The sequence below is a fragment of the Podarcis filfolensis genome, assembly GCF_964270895.1.
Source record: "Podarcis filfolensis genome assembly, chromosome: 1".
Lineage (NCBI taxonomy): Eukaryota > Metazoa > Chordata > Lepidosauria > Squamata > Lacertidae > Podarcis > Podarcis filfolensis.
Window position 1 is genome coordinate 61796008 of NC_139604.1, and position 15053 is coordinate 61811060.

Here is a 15053-nt window from a genome sequence, read left to right on the forward strand (position 1 = left end):
ATCTCACTGTAGCCCTGGATATTCCACTCCTGACAGAATCTACAACCATCAGCATGTTCAAGCAGATGGAAACCTATTCGGTAAGCACTGCATGCTGCTCTTTATTGACCTCCATCAGGCCCTTGACCAAGTGCAGCAAGCAACTGATGGGATATGAAAAGGCAAATCAGTGTTTCAGCAGCGATGGTGTGATTGACAGATGGGGCTGCCTAGTGGAGCAGGAAGTGAAGCTGTATCGAAATAATATGGTTTTCTATATGTCCTTGCACTCAACAAGACTGAGTACTGTGACCATCAGTGGTAATTGAATGTCATCTAATGAGTGTGTTTTCAGAGGCTATCATTGCATTACAGTGGGCATCATTTTTAGTGAGATGTTCCCGTTGATGTTGTCAAAGGTCCATGTATATCATTGTGATTGCCAGTCTTGAAAAGCCATGTTTCTGAGTATAACAACAAGCACCTTCCAATTCCAGGCTACAACCTGAATAATCCCTGCTGGTCATTTTTTCAAGGGAGATGAAAATATAAGGTATTTTGACAATGACATAGGTATCCAAAGAGCATCTTAGAAAGTAAGTGCTTCCCTCCCTGGCAAGAATAAAGCCTGCAATGTGAGTACTGCATAGAATCCAGACAATCATGCTCAGCACACAAAACTAGTCCACAGAGCCTGTTAAATACCAACTGTACAGTGTAGCTGCAAAGGCTGAAGATTGATAGAATGATGCCTGTGTGCTTGATATGGATATATTACACTCACACATGTAACTAAATTACCAAACTGAGTACACAAAACCCACTGCTATGTGATCATATATACACACCCATTGTGAGTTCAGTGGTGTGACAGGATTGACATGGTAATTGACACAGAACAGGTATCAAGTTAAACCAACCTTGACATCTTGCTAAGTAAGGATCAGGCAAAGTAGAATCCCTTTGTATAAGGATGCATTTTCCTGCCACAAAGATGTGAATGGAACATGCTGCATTATTAAATGCAGTTCACCATCAGTCTTAATGGCAAATAAAAGCTGTATATGAGAGACAGATTATGTGGAAATGGCTTGGAAGGCCTGTTTGATTTGTGAAAAGCTGAATTTAAGGGCTGATTTGCTGAATAATGTCTTCAGTTCAAGTCTACGTACCTGAAATAATAATTTGCTCTTCAGTTATACTACTTGTGACATACAAAGTATTCAAGCCTTGCTGGAGATTACACAAATACTACAGGATGTTTGGGCTTACAGCACAAAACTCTTGCTGCCATGACTGAAATGTGATCGATAGATGGCAGTGATTGGGTGCAGTGATATGAATATACTTTTCTTCATCAAATTGCCTGAGCAGCCAGTAAAGAAAAGCCAATGGAAATGTGCAAGTGTGACATGCCTTGTGTGTTCTGGAGAGTCACCACATGCAAGTGGATCATGACTGGGTCTTATCAGATGTAACGGCTGCTGTTGTGTAGCAGGTCACCACTACAGCTTACAATGTTGAAATGGCATTACAGTCCTGTCACATGATGTCAAAAATCATACCATACACCCATTTTCATCTATAGATTCATTGTTTATTTTTATAAAACCACATGGTGAAGCATCACTCTTAGGTCTCATATACACATTCACACAAACCTTTCATTTGTGTACAGTGAGTGAACAGAATGTTATAAAGAGCTAAAAACAAAGACAGACAACTATTAAGTTTGCTTATTATTTTTGTGTTGTATATTTTTAGATCATAAGTGATTTGTAAGCTGCTCTGGAACCTTCTCTTGACTAAAGAGCAAGATAAAAATTATTCAAACAACAAAATAATGAAATAAGGATTGTTTGAAATTGCATTTGTATCACTTATTGTCCCAAGGTACACTCAAATCTGAAATAATTTTATTTAGCCAACATAAAAAAATCATGTTGTCTTTCTTTGTCATCCATCAAATTATTTTGATATAGAGAGATAGAATGAATGTGCATTGTCTAGCTGTTATTTCTATAATAATCCAACACTTTCTCAGCACTCCATGGGAATATGAGGATGCAGCTAATCACTGTTTGCCTAGTACTTCCTAAAAATGAATATGCAGTTCAGAGAAAGAGGAAAACTAGATTGCAAGTCACATGAATATTTTTTAATGTTTTCCTCTGTAAAGTGTGGTTTTTAAGAGTAACTTTATAACCATAACCAACCTGAGTTCAATGAGATTATTGACCTAAATTACTCATGTGCATAATAACCATTTGCATGATTGGAAACATAATAGGTAAAGGTAACAAGATAAAGATAAAGGTAACAAGGAAAATTTTGAACAACACATTCCTACAATAATGATAATTGGAAATGACTGGAAAAGATGGTAAATTTACAAATACCAACAAGTTTTTCAGCTAGAATCAGGCAAGAGGTCTTTGAAGAACTATTAACTCAGCTTCATCAATTAATTTTTAAAGAGATCTAAGGTCTGATACATCTACCCAGATTTCACTCATTTTCTGAAATGGATTCAGAAGCTAGCTGCCAAATGAACCTGTGGGTTTTGCCCTGGCAAGGAGGTTCATATGCAGCACAAGGATTGAAAGCATTTCTGCTTGTCCAACTCACTTACCGGTACCTACTGAGTTCTTGAGAATTGCTGCACTACTTTTTTGCAACAAAAAGGAATAAGAGGACGTGTTTAACCTGCCCCTACTTCAAACCTAGCTATTTCCTCTTAGGCCTGTCCTGCATGTTTAAAGATAGCAAACACACTGACGGACTGAACCACAGAGTTTTCCTACACAATCCTCTGCTGCTCATTGGGTGGTGGAACATATTTTGTTTTGTTTCAAGTGCTGTTCGTTAATACTTTTAGAAATTGTTGTTTGTTGTACTTGTGTTGTTATTGATGGGTTTATGATATGGGTTTATGGTTGATGTGGGTTTATGGTTGTGCTGTATGCTGCTCTGGGCGCTTATAGTAGAAGAATGGGATGATGATAATGATAACAACTAATAATATGAATCAGCCTCACCTACAAGAGTGTGACATTTAACTGTTTATAACATTTGTAATGCACTTCTTTTTCCTGGTCTTTGACAGTTGCAATACACACCCACACCCACCCACCCCTTTTTCATAGTCATGGAATTGTAGAGTTGGAAGGGACCACGAGGGTCATCTAGCCCAACCCCCTGCAACACTGGAAACTTTTGCTCAGGCTCAAACCCTGATTGAGCTATTCCAGCTGACAATGAGAGACATAAGGGTATAGGTGATATAAGCTGATATAAGGGTTCAGGTGATCCCTTAGGTATCCAGGACCCAAGTTGTTCAGGGCTTTGCAAATCAATGCAAGAACCTTGAACCTGGCTTGGTAGCAGATGGGCAGCCAGCGCAGCTGTTTTCACAATAGTGTCACATGTTTTCGACCAGCAATTACCAGCAGCAATCTGGCTGTAGCATCCTAGTCTAACTTAGACTAACATTTAGTGTAATGATTACTCCAGAGAAAGTACCTGCCTCACAGCTCAGAATGTGTGTTAAGAGTATTAGAGAGCCTCAGCAAATGGTGGAATGGAGCCCCCCCCCATTTTAAGACAAGAAATCAGCCTTCACCTTTCAGCTTTTATTAGCCCCCTTCATGTGATTAAAGGGCCAGAGAGGCCACACTGTTAGCCAGTACCAGATTTACTCACAATCTAAGTAAGCTACAGCTCAGGACCTCCAATTATGACGGGCCTCTAGAAAAGCAAACAAAATTTTATATAATTGGTTAAAAGATAAAGGAAACGGGAAATATGGACTCTAAAACAGACCTTATCATTCTGATAATTACAAAGATATACTTGATTATTTCTAGTTTCATTGTCCTTTCCATTAGAATAAAAACTTTTGGGGTGAGTACTGCCACAGCACCTCTTAAATTTGGCATAGTTAAAGGCCTCAGAGTGTCTTAATCCAGTTCTGCTGCTAGCCCTGCTCCTGCATTTGTGTGACTCCTCAGCCAACCTGCTGATTCCCACATGTGGAAAAAGGCCATGTGAGAAAGGGAAGCTCACAGGTGTAGGCCTTTCCACATGTCAGCAGCTACAGGAGCTCAAACCCTGCTTGGGATTAACACTCGAAAAGGGCGGGAACTCTTAAAATACTGAAAAGTGCAGAAAGGAGAAGCAGGTGTTGCTGAGGTAACGAAATGACCAGCATGGGCAGCTGGCTGAGGTAGACTAATTATTTGCTGAAGAAGGCATGAAGAAGACATGGATGAAACTGAGGTTTTGTGACGAATAGGTCTTCCTGAGAGAAAAGTGTAAGCAGCTACACACTGAAATGGTGGAGACCTTGCTGCAAGACATGAGACAGAGTAGACGCTGCGGCTCTGTGTGTGGAGAACAAGCAGTCCTGAGGTGAACTCAAAAGTGGCAGCAGTGCTGAGGAGATCTACAGGTCTGGTCAGAAGACTCACAACAGTAAGAAAAATCTGACTGTTCTACATTTGTGACAAAGGTAGAGAGGAAGGCATAGATATATATTTACAATTTCCTTTCCAGGGCTGGATTTAGGTTTGATGAGGCCCTAAGCTACTGAGGGTAATGGGGCCCTTTATATGTCCAGCTGCTCTATGTCAACAACAAATTGTCGCTGTTTTTTGTGTTGAATATATGCTATATGGTAATTTATGGACCTAACAGGTATCTAAAGCCATTTGCCACTGTTGCTGTATGTAGGTTTTATTTTATTTGTTTTTTATCTTATATTTTGGAAATGTACATCCAGGTATTTTCCTTTAATTTTTTGGGGGGCCCCCAAGAGAGTGGGGCCCTAAGCTATTGCTTGTTTAGCTTATACGTAAATATGGCACTTATCCTTTCCCCCATTCTTGTTCTCTCCTCAGTTCTCTCTGTTGGTTTGTGACCATTCTCTTTGCCTCCTGCTTTTTTTTTATTTGTTTACATGTAACCTCACACACACCCCTCACCAAGAAAAAGCCATTCTCTGTCATTAAATAGCTTTGGTGCTGACATATGTCAGGGTGGGGTGTCAGGTGAGAAGCCTTCCATTTTGTGGCCTTCAGCCTTTGCCCTGTGAGTCAGCAAGGACTGTCTCCATGCCCCACGAACATTAGCTAGAGTGAGTATCTGTCTGTGACAGAAGAGTAATAATGATGCCCTTCTATAGCAGTGCCAGGGCCAGCCCTATTATTAGCCAAAGTGAAGTGGCCTGCCTCACCATCAGGTTTTAACACACCACTAAAGGGCAGCAACTTATAAATTATTTAGGGTTTATTTGTTTTTTTACCACCATGGTGAGGTGGAGTGGGGAGCCATTTGGCACTAAATGGCTTTGAACCTTTGCTGAGTAGTGCTGTGGTCTTGGCTATCATTGCTAGATGCCTATGCTCAGTGCAACTGAGTCAGTTGTAAAATGGTGGAAAGTTTGTACAGTAAAAAGCTATAATTTATTTGGTACTATTAATCAAAATGGGGGAAGATGCCAAGCTAGAGTTGTTCAGCATAATTCAATAGAAGTCAGTTTACTGAATCAGTTCAAAAAAGCAACTTATGGATGAGAACTTTGGGTGAACAGCAAAAGGTGCATCTTTTTACTATGGATTTCTGCCATCTCCAAGGAACTTTCCAGTCCTCATTTAATTTATTCTTACAACAGCCCTCAGAGGTACACTTTAGACAACATACCACCTCAGGGTTTGTGACGCTTTGCTATGCTTTGGCATGGTCTGAATGGAGAAAATGTGTTTTGTCCACAAATCAGAATAGAAATGATTGTTTGAAGCAGGTTTGCAAATCATAGTTTATGACAACTGTGGCTTGCTGTGATGTCTGACTTGGAAAAACATATTTTTGTCTATTGCTCTAGCTGCAAAGGTTTCTGCACTACAGAGATGTGCTACTGAAGCCGATGGAAAATGCCAGGTAACAAGCAGCCTGTCCTCCACTCTCTACTGTTTTCCGCAGCCAGGCTTACACTTGTGGTTTCCCTGTACAGCACAACGGTCACAGTGGTTCATAGTACAAAATAATAATTAGACAAACAATTAAACTAATTAAAACCATTTACTTGCAAACAAAACATTACATGAATTCATTCATTGTATGTTTTATATGTTGGAAGTCACCTTGTAAAGCCTTGGCCCTGAAAGACAGTCTAAAATGTTAATAATTAAGATATAATTTAAGGAAACAATTTCTGCAATAATTAAAAGAAGTCTCAAACTTAAAATGAAATGCATCCATAATGCACACTCATTCCCACTGGCCCTGCTCCTAGCCCATCTCAGTGCTCCAGCCACCCCTCTAGACCCAGATGTGAAATGTGCAACCATCACACGCCTTTTGTATTTTGCATACAATGGCAATCAATCATCTAGTGGCATACTTTGAAAGTCTCCATTTAATTTGTGGCTGCAATCCAGAGTTGAGCTCAGCAACTTTACTCAGTTAATCAAGGCATATCGGTGAGCTGGGTCTTGTTTGTGATGGAAGAGGGATAACAAAAGGGTTCCCCCTCCCTTTTTTTTTTTTTTGCAGTGATGCAGCATCGATGGAGCTTTGAAGCCTCCATGATCCCCAATTGCAAATGACAGTTCTGCACCCAATAAGCTGCTATTTGCAGCCAGAGACAGAGGAGGGTTGGAAGCCCCCACAAATTCTGTAGCTGCAAATTGAAGCCAGCTCTCTATAGCCCAGAGGAATTGTTCTGGGATTTGTGGGCATTCTTTACAGCTCCTACAAGATGTAATGATGCCTACCAACTTAAGCCCTATGCATGCATTACTTTTGTGTAGGGCAAAAGCATGTAGAGTGTGGAGAAGAGTTTTGCTTTTAGCTTCACCCCTGGTGTTGGGTTTTCTATCAGAATATGCTATCAATGGCAGGATATTGAGCAGAGCTAATGTCATCTTGCTCAAATCATATTCATGGCTATATACAGACTTTTTAATACCGCTCCAGACTCTCCGTGTCCTTGCACTGGCCCTTAAGCTGGTAACAGTAGGTGACTTTATATTATCATTACTTGGCATAAGATAGTCGCATGTAAATTTACATGTGGCTACAAACATATGGCAAGCTGTCATCTGTAGTGCCTAAACATAAGGTGGAGTGAAGCATCTGTGGCTCTCCAGATGCTGCTGGACTCCAGCTCCTATCAACCCTGACCATTGCTCATGTGGGCTGGGGCTGATGAGGGTCGGTGTTCAGCAACATCTAGAGGTTCCTCATCTGTTACATAAGGAGATACAAATTTTACCGCTCTTCCACAACTGATCAGAAATGCCAATTAGAAAGGATGTGCTATAACTAACCTCATCCTGAGATTTTACCCTTTGGTGAGTTTAGAGGAACCTACCACATAACCAAACATGTGGATTTTGGGCTGCACTTACTCTTGACTACCTCAGTTCTCATTAACAAATATATTCACGTTTCAGCCAGGTGCCTAGTCTTTACATGTGATTTGTTTCCTGGTAAATGGGTTGGAGTCAATTTTCCTTTTTCTCTGTGGAATGAAAGTAAATGGAAAAACTCAGTGAAGCACCTCTTATGTGACCCCGGTCAACGCACGTCTCAGAAGTTATGACTCTATCTGGAGCTACCTAATGTCAGCATGTATGATTTACCTGGCAAAGTTGTCACTCTGACCTGTAATAACATAGTACAATATTGTTGGCTTGCGTGTTATAAAAATGATGCACAATGCTCCCATCTAGAAGTCAGAGTAAACATTTTACATAGCTCCTTGTCAGTGTATAAATGGTTGCAGTTAATCGATGCTATAAAACTTTCCTTAGGGTCCTGGTATTCAGGCTTTGCACCAGAGGAAGCAGCTGAAATCTGACATTTTAAATACTGGTAATGTTAATGACATAATTCTGGCTTTGGGAATTCCCACTGGTGAAATAGCACACAGTGTGCAATACAAATGTCAATTTTAAAAACACTTTCTGCAGCAAAAGGCAAAGAAGCAGCATAATCACAAACACCAGTACAGTGTTACTTTTATCTGCAGGAAGTTTTAACTAGAAGTTTAGAACACCATTAGTGCCTACATCTAATAGCTTTTAATATTAATGGAAGCTTTGGGAAGAGAGGGAGTCACATACTTTCATATCAAGAAATGAACAATTTGATTCAGTATCGTGAAAATGCTGTGAAGGCAGAAATCCTTAGAGGTGTGTATGTGTGTGTACTTGTAATTGAAACCACAACTTTTATAGATTTATTAAACTCTCCTGGTGAAAACCAATATCCCTTCCTGCTGAATTCTGTGATTTAAAAATATCTGCTTGCCAACACATAGATCTATGTCCCTTCACAGATACCCTTGCTGCACACATGTAGGGGGGACGGATGGGGGGAGGCCAGTGTGGGATGCAACATCAGGGGTAAAGCAAGAGGTCTTCATGTTATGTCCATGTTTGCCCTATATATGCGTAACATGAGGAAGGTCTAGTGATGTGCTCAGGAAGCACTTTGCTTTCATAATGTACTACTTTTAGAGCCTTCCGGCTTTGTTGTGTCTCCACAAAAATTGCTTTACCTTCCCTCCTGAAACACAAAATGGTGGCCCTGTCATCTAGAGCTACAGGAATATTGATATATTGCACATCTGATCTACTTTCATTCCTGCCACACAGTTCATGCATGGTCTTAAATTAAGGAATAATTAAATATGAAATAGGCTCACAGAAAGTATTTGCTTCCACTTAACTGTGAAAGAGAGTATTCCAGTGGCCGAGGTCAAAAGTCTGCCTGCTTTAATTCTTGATGTGAAATGCAAGAGGGGAAAAATGTCCCTCTATTCCCTAAATTACTCCTGTATTTAGTTAGTTGGTTAGTTAGTTAGAACTTTCCTAACCCAACCTTTTCCATAAAGTCCCAGGGTGGATTACAATATAATAAAGTTATAAAAACAAATAAAACCATTACAATAAAAAACCCATAAGTAGAACTATATCTAGTGGAATATTTATGGTGTTTATGAAGTTGCTATTTTCAAACTCTAGCCCCAAATTTACCCGAGTAGTTACTATGACAGACACCACTTGAGACCTCTCTACATCTTTGGAGCACCTTCCTGTAGCCAATGCAAATCACAGCATTTTGCTTGATGACTAGTATCTTCAAGCAAAGATGGCATAGAGTCGTCCAGACTTGTGTTGGGGAATCTCCAGCCCATGGGTCAAATATAACTCTCCAGGCCTCTCTGGCTCTCAGAACTCTTCCTAGGTTACAACCAACCACCAGTTCTGCTTGTGCTGTCCCTAAGTGTTGTTGCCTGGCTGGATTGTGTCCTTCAACTGTGGTGATTGTGATGATGACAATGATTTTGATTTCTCACCCACCCTTCACCACAAGGTCCAAAGGTATGTTACAGCAATTTAAAAATACGTTATTAAAATAAGTGTAAAGTATAAAATAATTTTAAAACAAATGCAATGAAAACAAGAGGTGCTATGGAAACTACATAATCACGGTGCCAGATGGTGAGGTTATTTCAGAATTTAGGGAATGCCATCTCCTGGGCTGTCACCACCCCCTGAGCCTCTCATACCCACCTAGGTGAGTTATGGCCTTGTCCAAGTCTGGAATTTTGCGTTTGAAAGCTTTAAGAGGATATTCTCCTCCAGATTAAGGATGTGCTTCAAATCATTGCTGCTGTATATGTACTTTTTCTAGCAACTGATACTTCCTTAATTTGGCTTGAATTTTTTATATATGTAATTGTGACTTGGGGTTGCAATTCTATACCCACTTATGTTGCAATGCGTCCCATTGAACTCAATAGTGCTGACTTCTGAGTAGATATATGCAGAAATCTGCTGCCAGCTACAGTGTGGAATCGGGCGCAAGAAGAGGTTGCAGTCCTAGTTTTTCCTGGGTAGATAACTGCTTCCTTCATTAATTTATAGGTGGTTTTGTGATTGGAGTACTCCATCACCTGTATATGTGAAGAGTAACCTCCATGAGAGAGAAAAAGTAGTTTGAAACAGGCCTTTGGACCAACCTCCCATTGGAGTTGGGGAGGATATTATTACTAGAAAATTGGATTCCTGAACCCCTCTTACTACATGATTTAGGTCATGGAATGCTATCATTTTATTTGAAATTATTGGAGTGTTTCTGTATGGAGCCTGTGAACCTGAAGACATGGAACTTTTTCAATAACTTCCTTATGGGTTGTATTCACTTTTCTGAAATATATTTTGATGGGCCTTCTTAAAGGGTTGCCCTTCTGTTTTTTCACTTAGGTTCTTCAACTCAATAGAGTAGCATGATATTTCTCTGTTGCTGGTTAAAAATACATTGTTTCTCTTCTATCTTGAACCTTAAAACTGCATCAAAACTAAACTGAAAGTTTGCCATCAGCAGTGCAACATAACTGTATCCCAAAATACTACAGGTGCTTAACCCACTTATGGGACTTTGCTACAATCAAGGGAGTAATTAAGGTGCCTGTTTGGCTTAGCAACATTCAGATTTGGGGGTTGTGGCTATTATGTAGAAGTAAATGACAGTGGTGTTGACTGTGGATTATGGTTGGTTTGCAGCCCTAGAATGATTCAGCATTGTACAAATACACACACAAACATGATGGCCACAAATGCCATATTTAGGGTTTTAAAGGATATTCTATTCACATTAAATAAGCCTTAAAACGTTTTTCATTTTCCAAGTACTTTTGCTAGGCCACTTTGTTTCTCTTTTGTGTATGCTTCCTTCTGTCTCTCCCCTTTTCTCTTTTTGAAATGTTTTCTGAAAATATCTTGGTGACATTTTACTATTTCATATAAATGAACACATATCGATGAATCAACCCATGGTCCCACAGAGTGCTGTTCTTTGATCATGGAAGAAAATGTCTAGAACTACAAACATATTTCAAAATCCATAGCTTTGCTCAATTGATTTTGTCACCATCAAGGTAGCTGAGAGCAATTCAACATCATGCCATTTACTATGACAAAAGAACAGGCAAGCAGGTAACAGTGAAACAAAACATTTATTTGGACACAGTAAGAACAGGCAGCAGTTACTTCACCCTGTCTCATCAAGTCCCTAGTTAAGGCACAGGAGACTAACAGCCTCTGAGTACCCACCAAACTCTGGAGCAGAGTCAGGTCTCTTAGTGAGTTTCCTACTCTTTCCAGCATCTGTCATCCAGAGTACTGGAGGCCCTAACACTTGCAGAGGTGCAGCCTACACTCCTCAATCTCAGATAGAGCTATCTTCTAAAGTCCTTCACCAACCTCCCTCTCCTCCTTGTGGGGAAATTGGGTTTTATTTCTGCAAGGGCTTCCATCCAGTTAGGCACCACCTCCCTAGTTAATACACGAGTTGCCTGTTTCATCCTGTCTGCTTCTCCTCCCTGCTGAGTCATTTACCTTCCTTGTCCTGTTCTAGCCACCTTTGCATCACAAACTTGAAGCACTGACGGACAGTAGAAAGTGTGCAGAGCACAACCTCCAATCTTATAGCAAGTGTTTCCATGTGTAGTGGAAGATAATCTTTATTGAGACTAGTAGATAATAGTAGTAAGAGAGGGACTGGGGAAACTGGGCATCTCTCCAAGCAACTTTCAGAGAACCTTTGCTTATTTCCTTCCATTAGATTCTATTGTTAGGTAATTACCTGACATGATGAGAGGCAATGATCTGCATAAAATTATCACAGATTCCTTCCACATCATGCAACAACTGTCTGCCCTGGTATGATGAACCAAGAGATGCATCTAGAGCAGGCCTGTCCCTCTAGATAAGGCATCCCCAAACTCGGCCCTCCAGCTGTTTTGGGACAACTCCCATCATCCCTAGCTAACAGGACCAGTGGTCAGGGATGATGGGAACTGTAGTCCCAAAACAGCTGGAAGGCCGAGTTTGGGGATGACTGCTCTAGATGTTGCTTAACTAACTCCCATCATCCCTAATCATTGACTGGGCTTTCTGAAGGTGTTGGGAGTTGTAATTCAGCAACATCTGGAGGTCCAAAGGTCCCCACCCCTTATATGGAGTAGAAGTTCAATGCAGCCTAGAACATTGTAATGATGGTGCATATGTGCATTCACATTAGCTATGCCTGCAGAAAATTTCTTCCATCTGTATATATCTCTCAGTTGATCAGGGTACATGAGTAGAAGAACAATGCAGTCTATGGGCTTAGTCAATTTGTGTTTGACGTGTCAGTCCAAGATGCTAACTGGCCACAAAAGCATGCCTTTTGAGAATGAGACATTACATGAAAAAGATTGGAGGTTGTCCTAGCGCCAAGTCCCCTATGATAAGATCAAATACAGCCATGGATGGTACATTCCTGTTTCTTCAAACTATTTATAGGACATCAAAACATTTGGATAAATAAGGCTTCAAATAATTGAGGGAATTATTGTGCAAGTGCTTCACACCAGGGGACGTAACCTAGATTCAAATAAGAGTTAGTAGTGAGTTTCAGATCAAAGGGGAGCTGATAATGGGGTTTTGCTCTGTGTGTGGGGAAAATTGAATAAACAGTTGTGTGATTATTAAGTGATCAAGAACTACCAAAGCATTTCTTCATCATGCTCAAAAAATAGGCCAAAAATGCTTGCATCAATAAACCAAATAGCAGAACACTGATCAAAATTATGAATAAGTGGATTCTCAAAAGTTTTTCATTATTAGTAAAGTTATTGGAAAGACTTTCATCAGTTAGAAACAAAAGTATGAACAGAAACTAGTCTGTGGACAGCCACAACATTTCTCATTATGTATGAACATTATTATATTTGCTCTTTCATATGCTTGGAGAAATGCAACATTGAAAGCACACTTATAGTTGCATTATGCCAGGACACATTACACATAACCCATGTTTGCTCAGCCCACAACTGCAGGGAAGGGGCAACACGCAGTCACATAATATAAGAAGAATGTAAAAATGACACATCCACAGTGTCCCTAGAAACACCATTACTCACAGCTCACTGGTCAGGGCCTGACAAGTGCTGCCCATACAGAGGGTCAGCCATTGAACTCATGGCAGCTGGATCACCTGGATCACCATTCACACAACAAACAAGACAGTGCCATAGTGTGCCTACTCCATTAGCTCCAGTGGCACAGCCAGCAATAATCACTCTGTTGCTTGGCTCTCCACATTCTTCTAGGCAGGGGTTTGAATTTGTTTGTGCTCCTCACAACTACTGTTTTATGAGCACAATTAACAAAACATGGGTAAAGGAGAAGACACACAACACAGGGCACACTTGCAGAGTTCATGCAGTCTACCCCAGGACAAGGGTTCAAGACCCAACCAGACAGGAAAGGCTCTTTTGCTAAGGGCCCAAAGGTTGTGAGCATGACACACAAAAAGATCAGGCATAGACTGATAGCAGCAACACTAGTGGCTCATTTCATAGGACATAGAATTGGGAAAGAGAAGGTGGGCATCCAAACCCCAACCAGGAGACAGATGCATATGGGCCATTACTTGTATGTTTTGTATGCCAGGGCAAAAGAGGGGGAACTCCCAGGACTAGAACCTACACAGAACAGTTCCCTAACCACACCACCATAGTACACGCAGTAATAGGTCTCCTCTCCACCTCTATTCCCAGCTCAGCAGCCAAACATAGATTCCAGAAGCACATAAATTCCAGAGGCTGCATATGGTATTTTCTATTCTGATGTAACAGCTTATGTTTTACAGGCAGGGGTTGAATCTAGATTATAACGCCTCACAAAAAAATGATTGGGAGGGGCTCTCCACACCTAATCCAATCAGGAGGGGTGCTGCATGACTCATTAATTCAGCCAATGGTGGCTGGTGCCCCTTGTGACTGGTGCAGTGGGTGGCAGGGGAGATCGTTAGTAACTGGAGTCAAGAGCCAATGAGAGGTGGAGTCACAGCAGAGACATGTTAGCAGTGGGGTCAAGTTCTTTTGTGTGTTATGATGCTAAGTGTCTTTTCTCCATAGTATCCATGATCAATGCCCCCCCTTTTTAGTTCCAAGTGTATAAAACATGAGGCCCAAGAGAGGCTCTCCTACCTGTGCCATTGTATGAAATTATGGCCTCCCTGTGTAAAATTTTGTGATTGGGTCTTGAGTTTCATTAGACCCATCAGTCACTGATGTGGAGGCAGCTTTTTTCTTAATCCTCCTATTGAAGTCAATGGGATGCGCATTCTTTGTGACGGATTTGGGACTTGTGCATACTTGGGCCATCAGTGGTGATGTGGCCATATTTTTAAGGGATACAGGTTATGGCATGCCTATCCCCTCCCCTGTGCTGCCCTTGTCCCCCATCATGCCTTCACCCCATCTTAGCCATTTTGCCAACATGTCAGGAGCTTCGTGGTGCTGGGTATCTGGCATGTTGCCAATGTAACAGGGCTTCTGCCAAATGCAACAGCCCCACAGGCAGAAATTCTTCTGACTGTACCCTAAAATGCTATATCAAACGCAATATAACATAGATATATTTAACATGGAAGTATAAAGCCCGTTCTTAAAAAAGAACATTAAAGAGGCAAGCCTCTACAAGTTGACAAATTATTAACATTCTCTTCCTGCAAAGGAACAATTAAAGAGACTATGCCTGAAATAAAACTAATTAACAATGACATTCTAAGTAATTAAAATACCCATTACCTTACATATGAGATTTTAATTGATACTCAATTAAAATCTAAAAACAGTTATACCTGTACATAGTCAAGCAGTTATACCTGTACATCGTACATTGCCACCCAATATACCTAAACTTTCCTATGTGCTTTGCTGGAGATGATTCCTTTTTCTCACAGGTGACTATCAAAGGGATGATGTAGAAGCCTGCTTTATTATGAAAATAAAACAGGCTTCTAAAATTTATTCTTAAAAATGCATAATCTGCCATTTAATCGCAGGGTATCTTACATATTTTAAAAGGTGAGAAATCCACTTTGATATTAATATCACAAAATCAAGATTAATAAAATCTAAGGGATTGGAGGAATAAAAAAGGCTGAATAGCCCTTCTAGAAAGTGCAAGATACTGGATGTGGCAAGCCTCCTTGAAATGGAGTTCCACAAT

General features: G+C 40.5%; 1 protein-coding gene across 1 annotated transcript in view; it reads left to right on the plus strand.

The window, feature by feature from the left end:
- The first annotated feature begins 4145 nt into the window (after positions 1–4145).
- BRSK2 (BR serine/threonine kinase 2) overlaps positions 4146–15053 on the plus strand; it is a 405249-nt gene continuing 394341 nt past the window's right edge. Inside the window, exon 1 of the mRNA XM_083587315.1 lies at positions 4146–4452. The gene's annotated coding sequence lies outside the window, so the exon portion shown is untranslated. The remainder of the gene's footprint in view (positions 4453–15053) is intronic.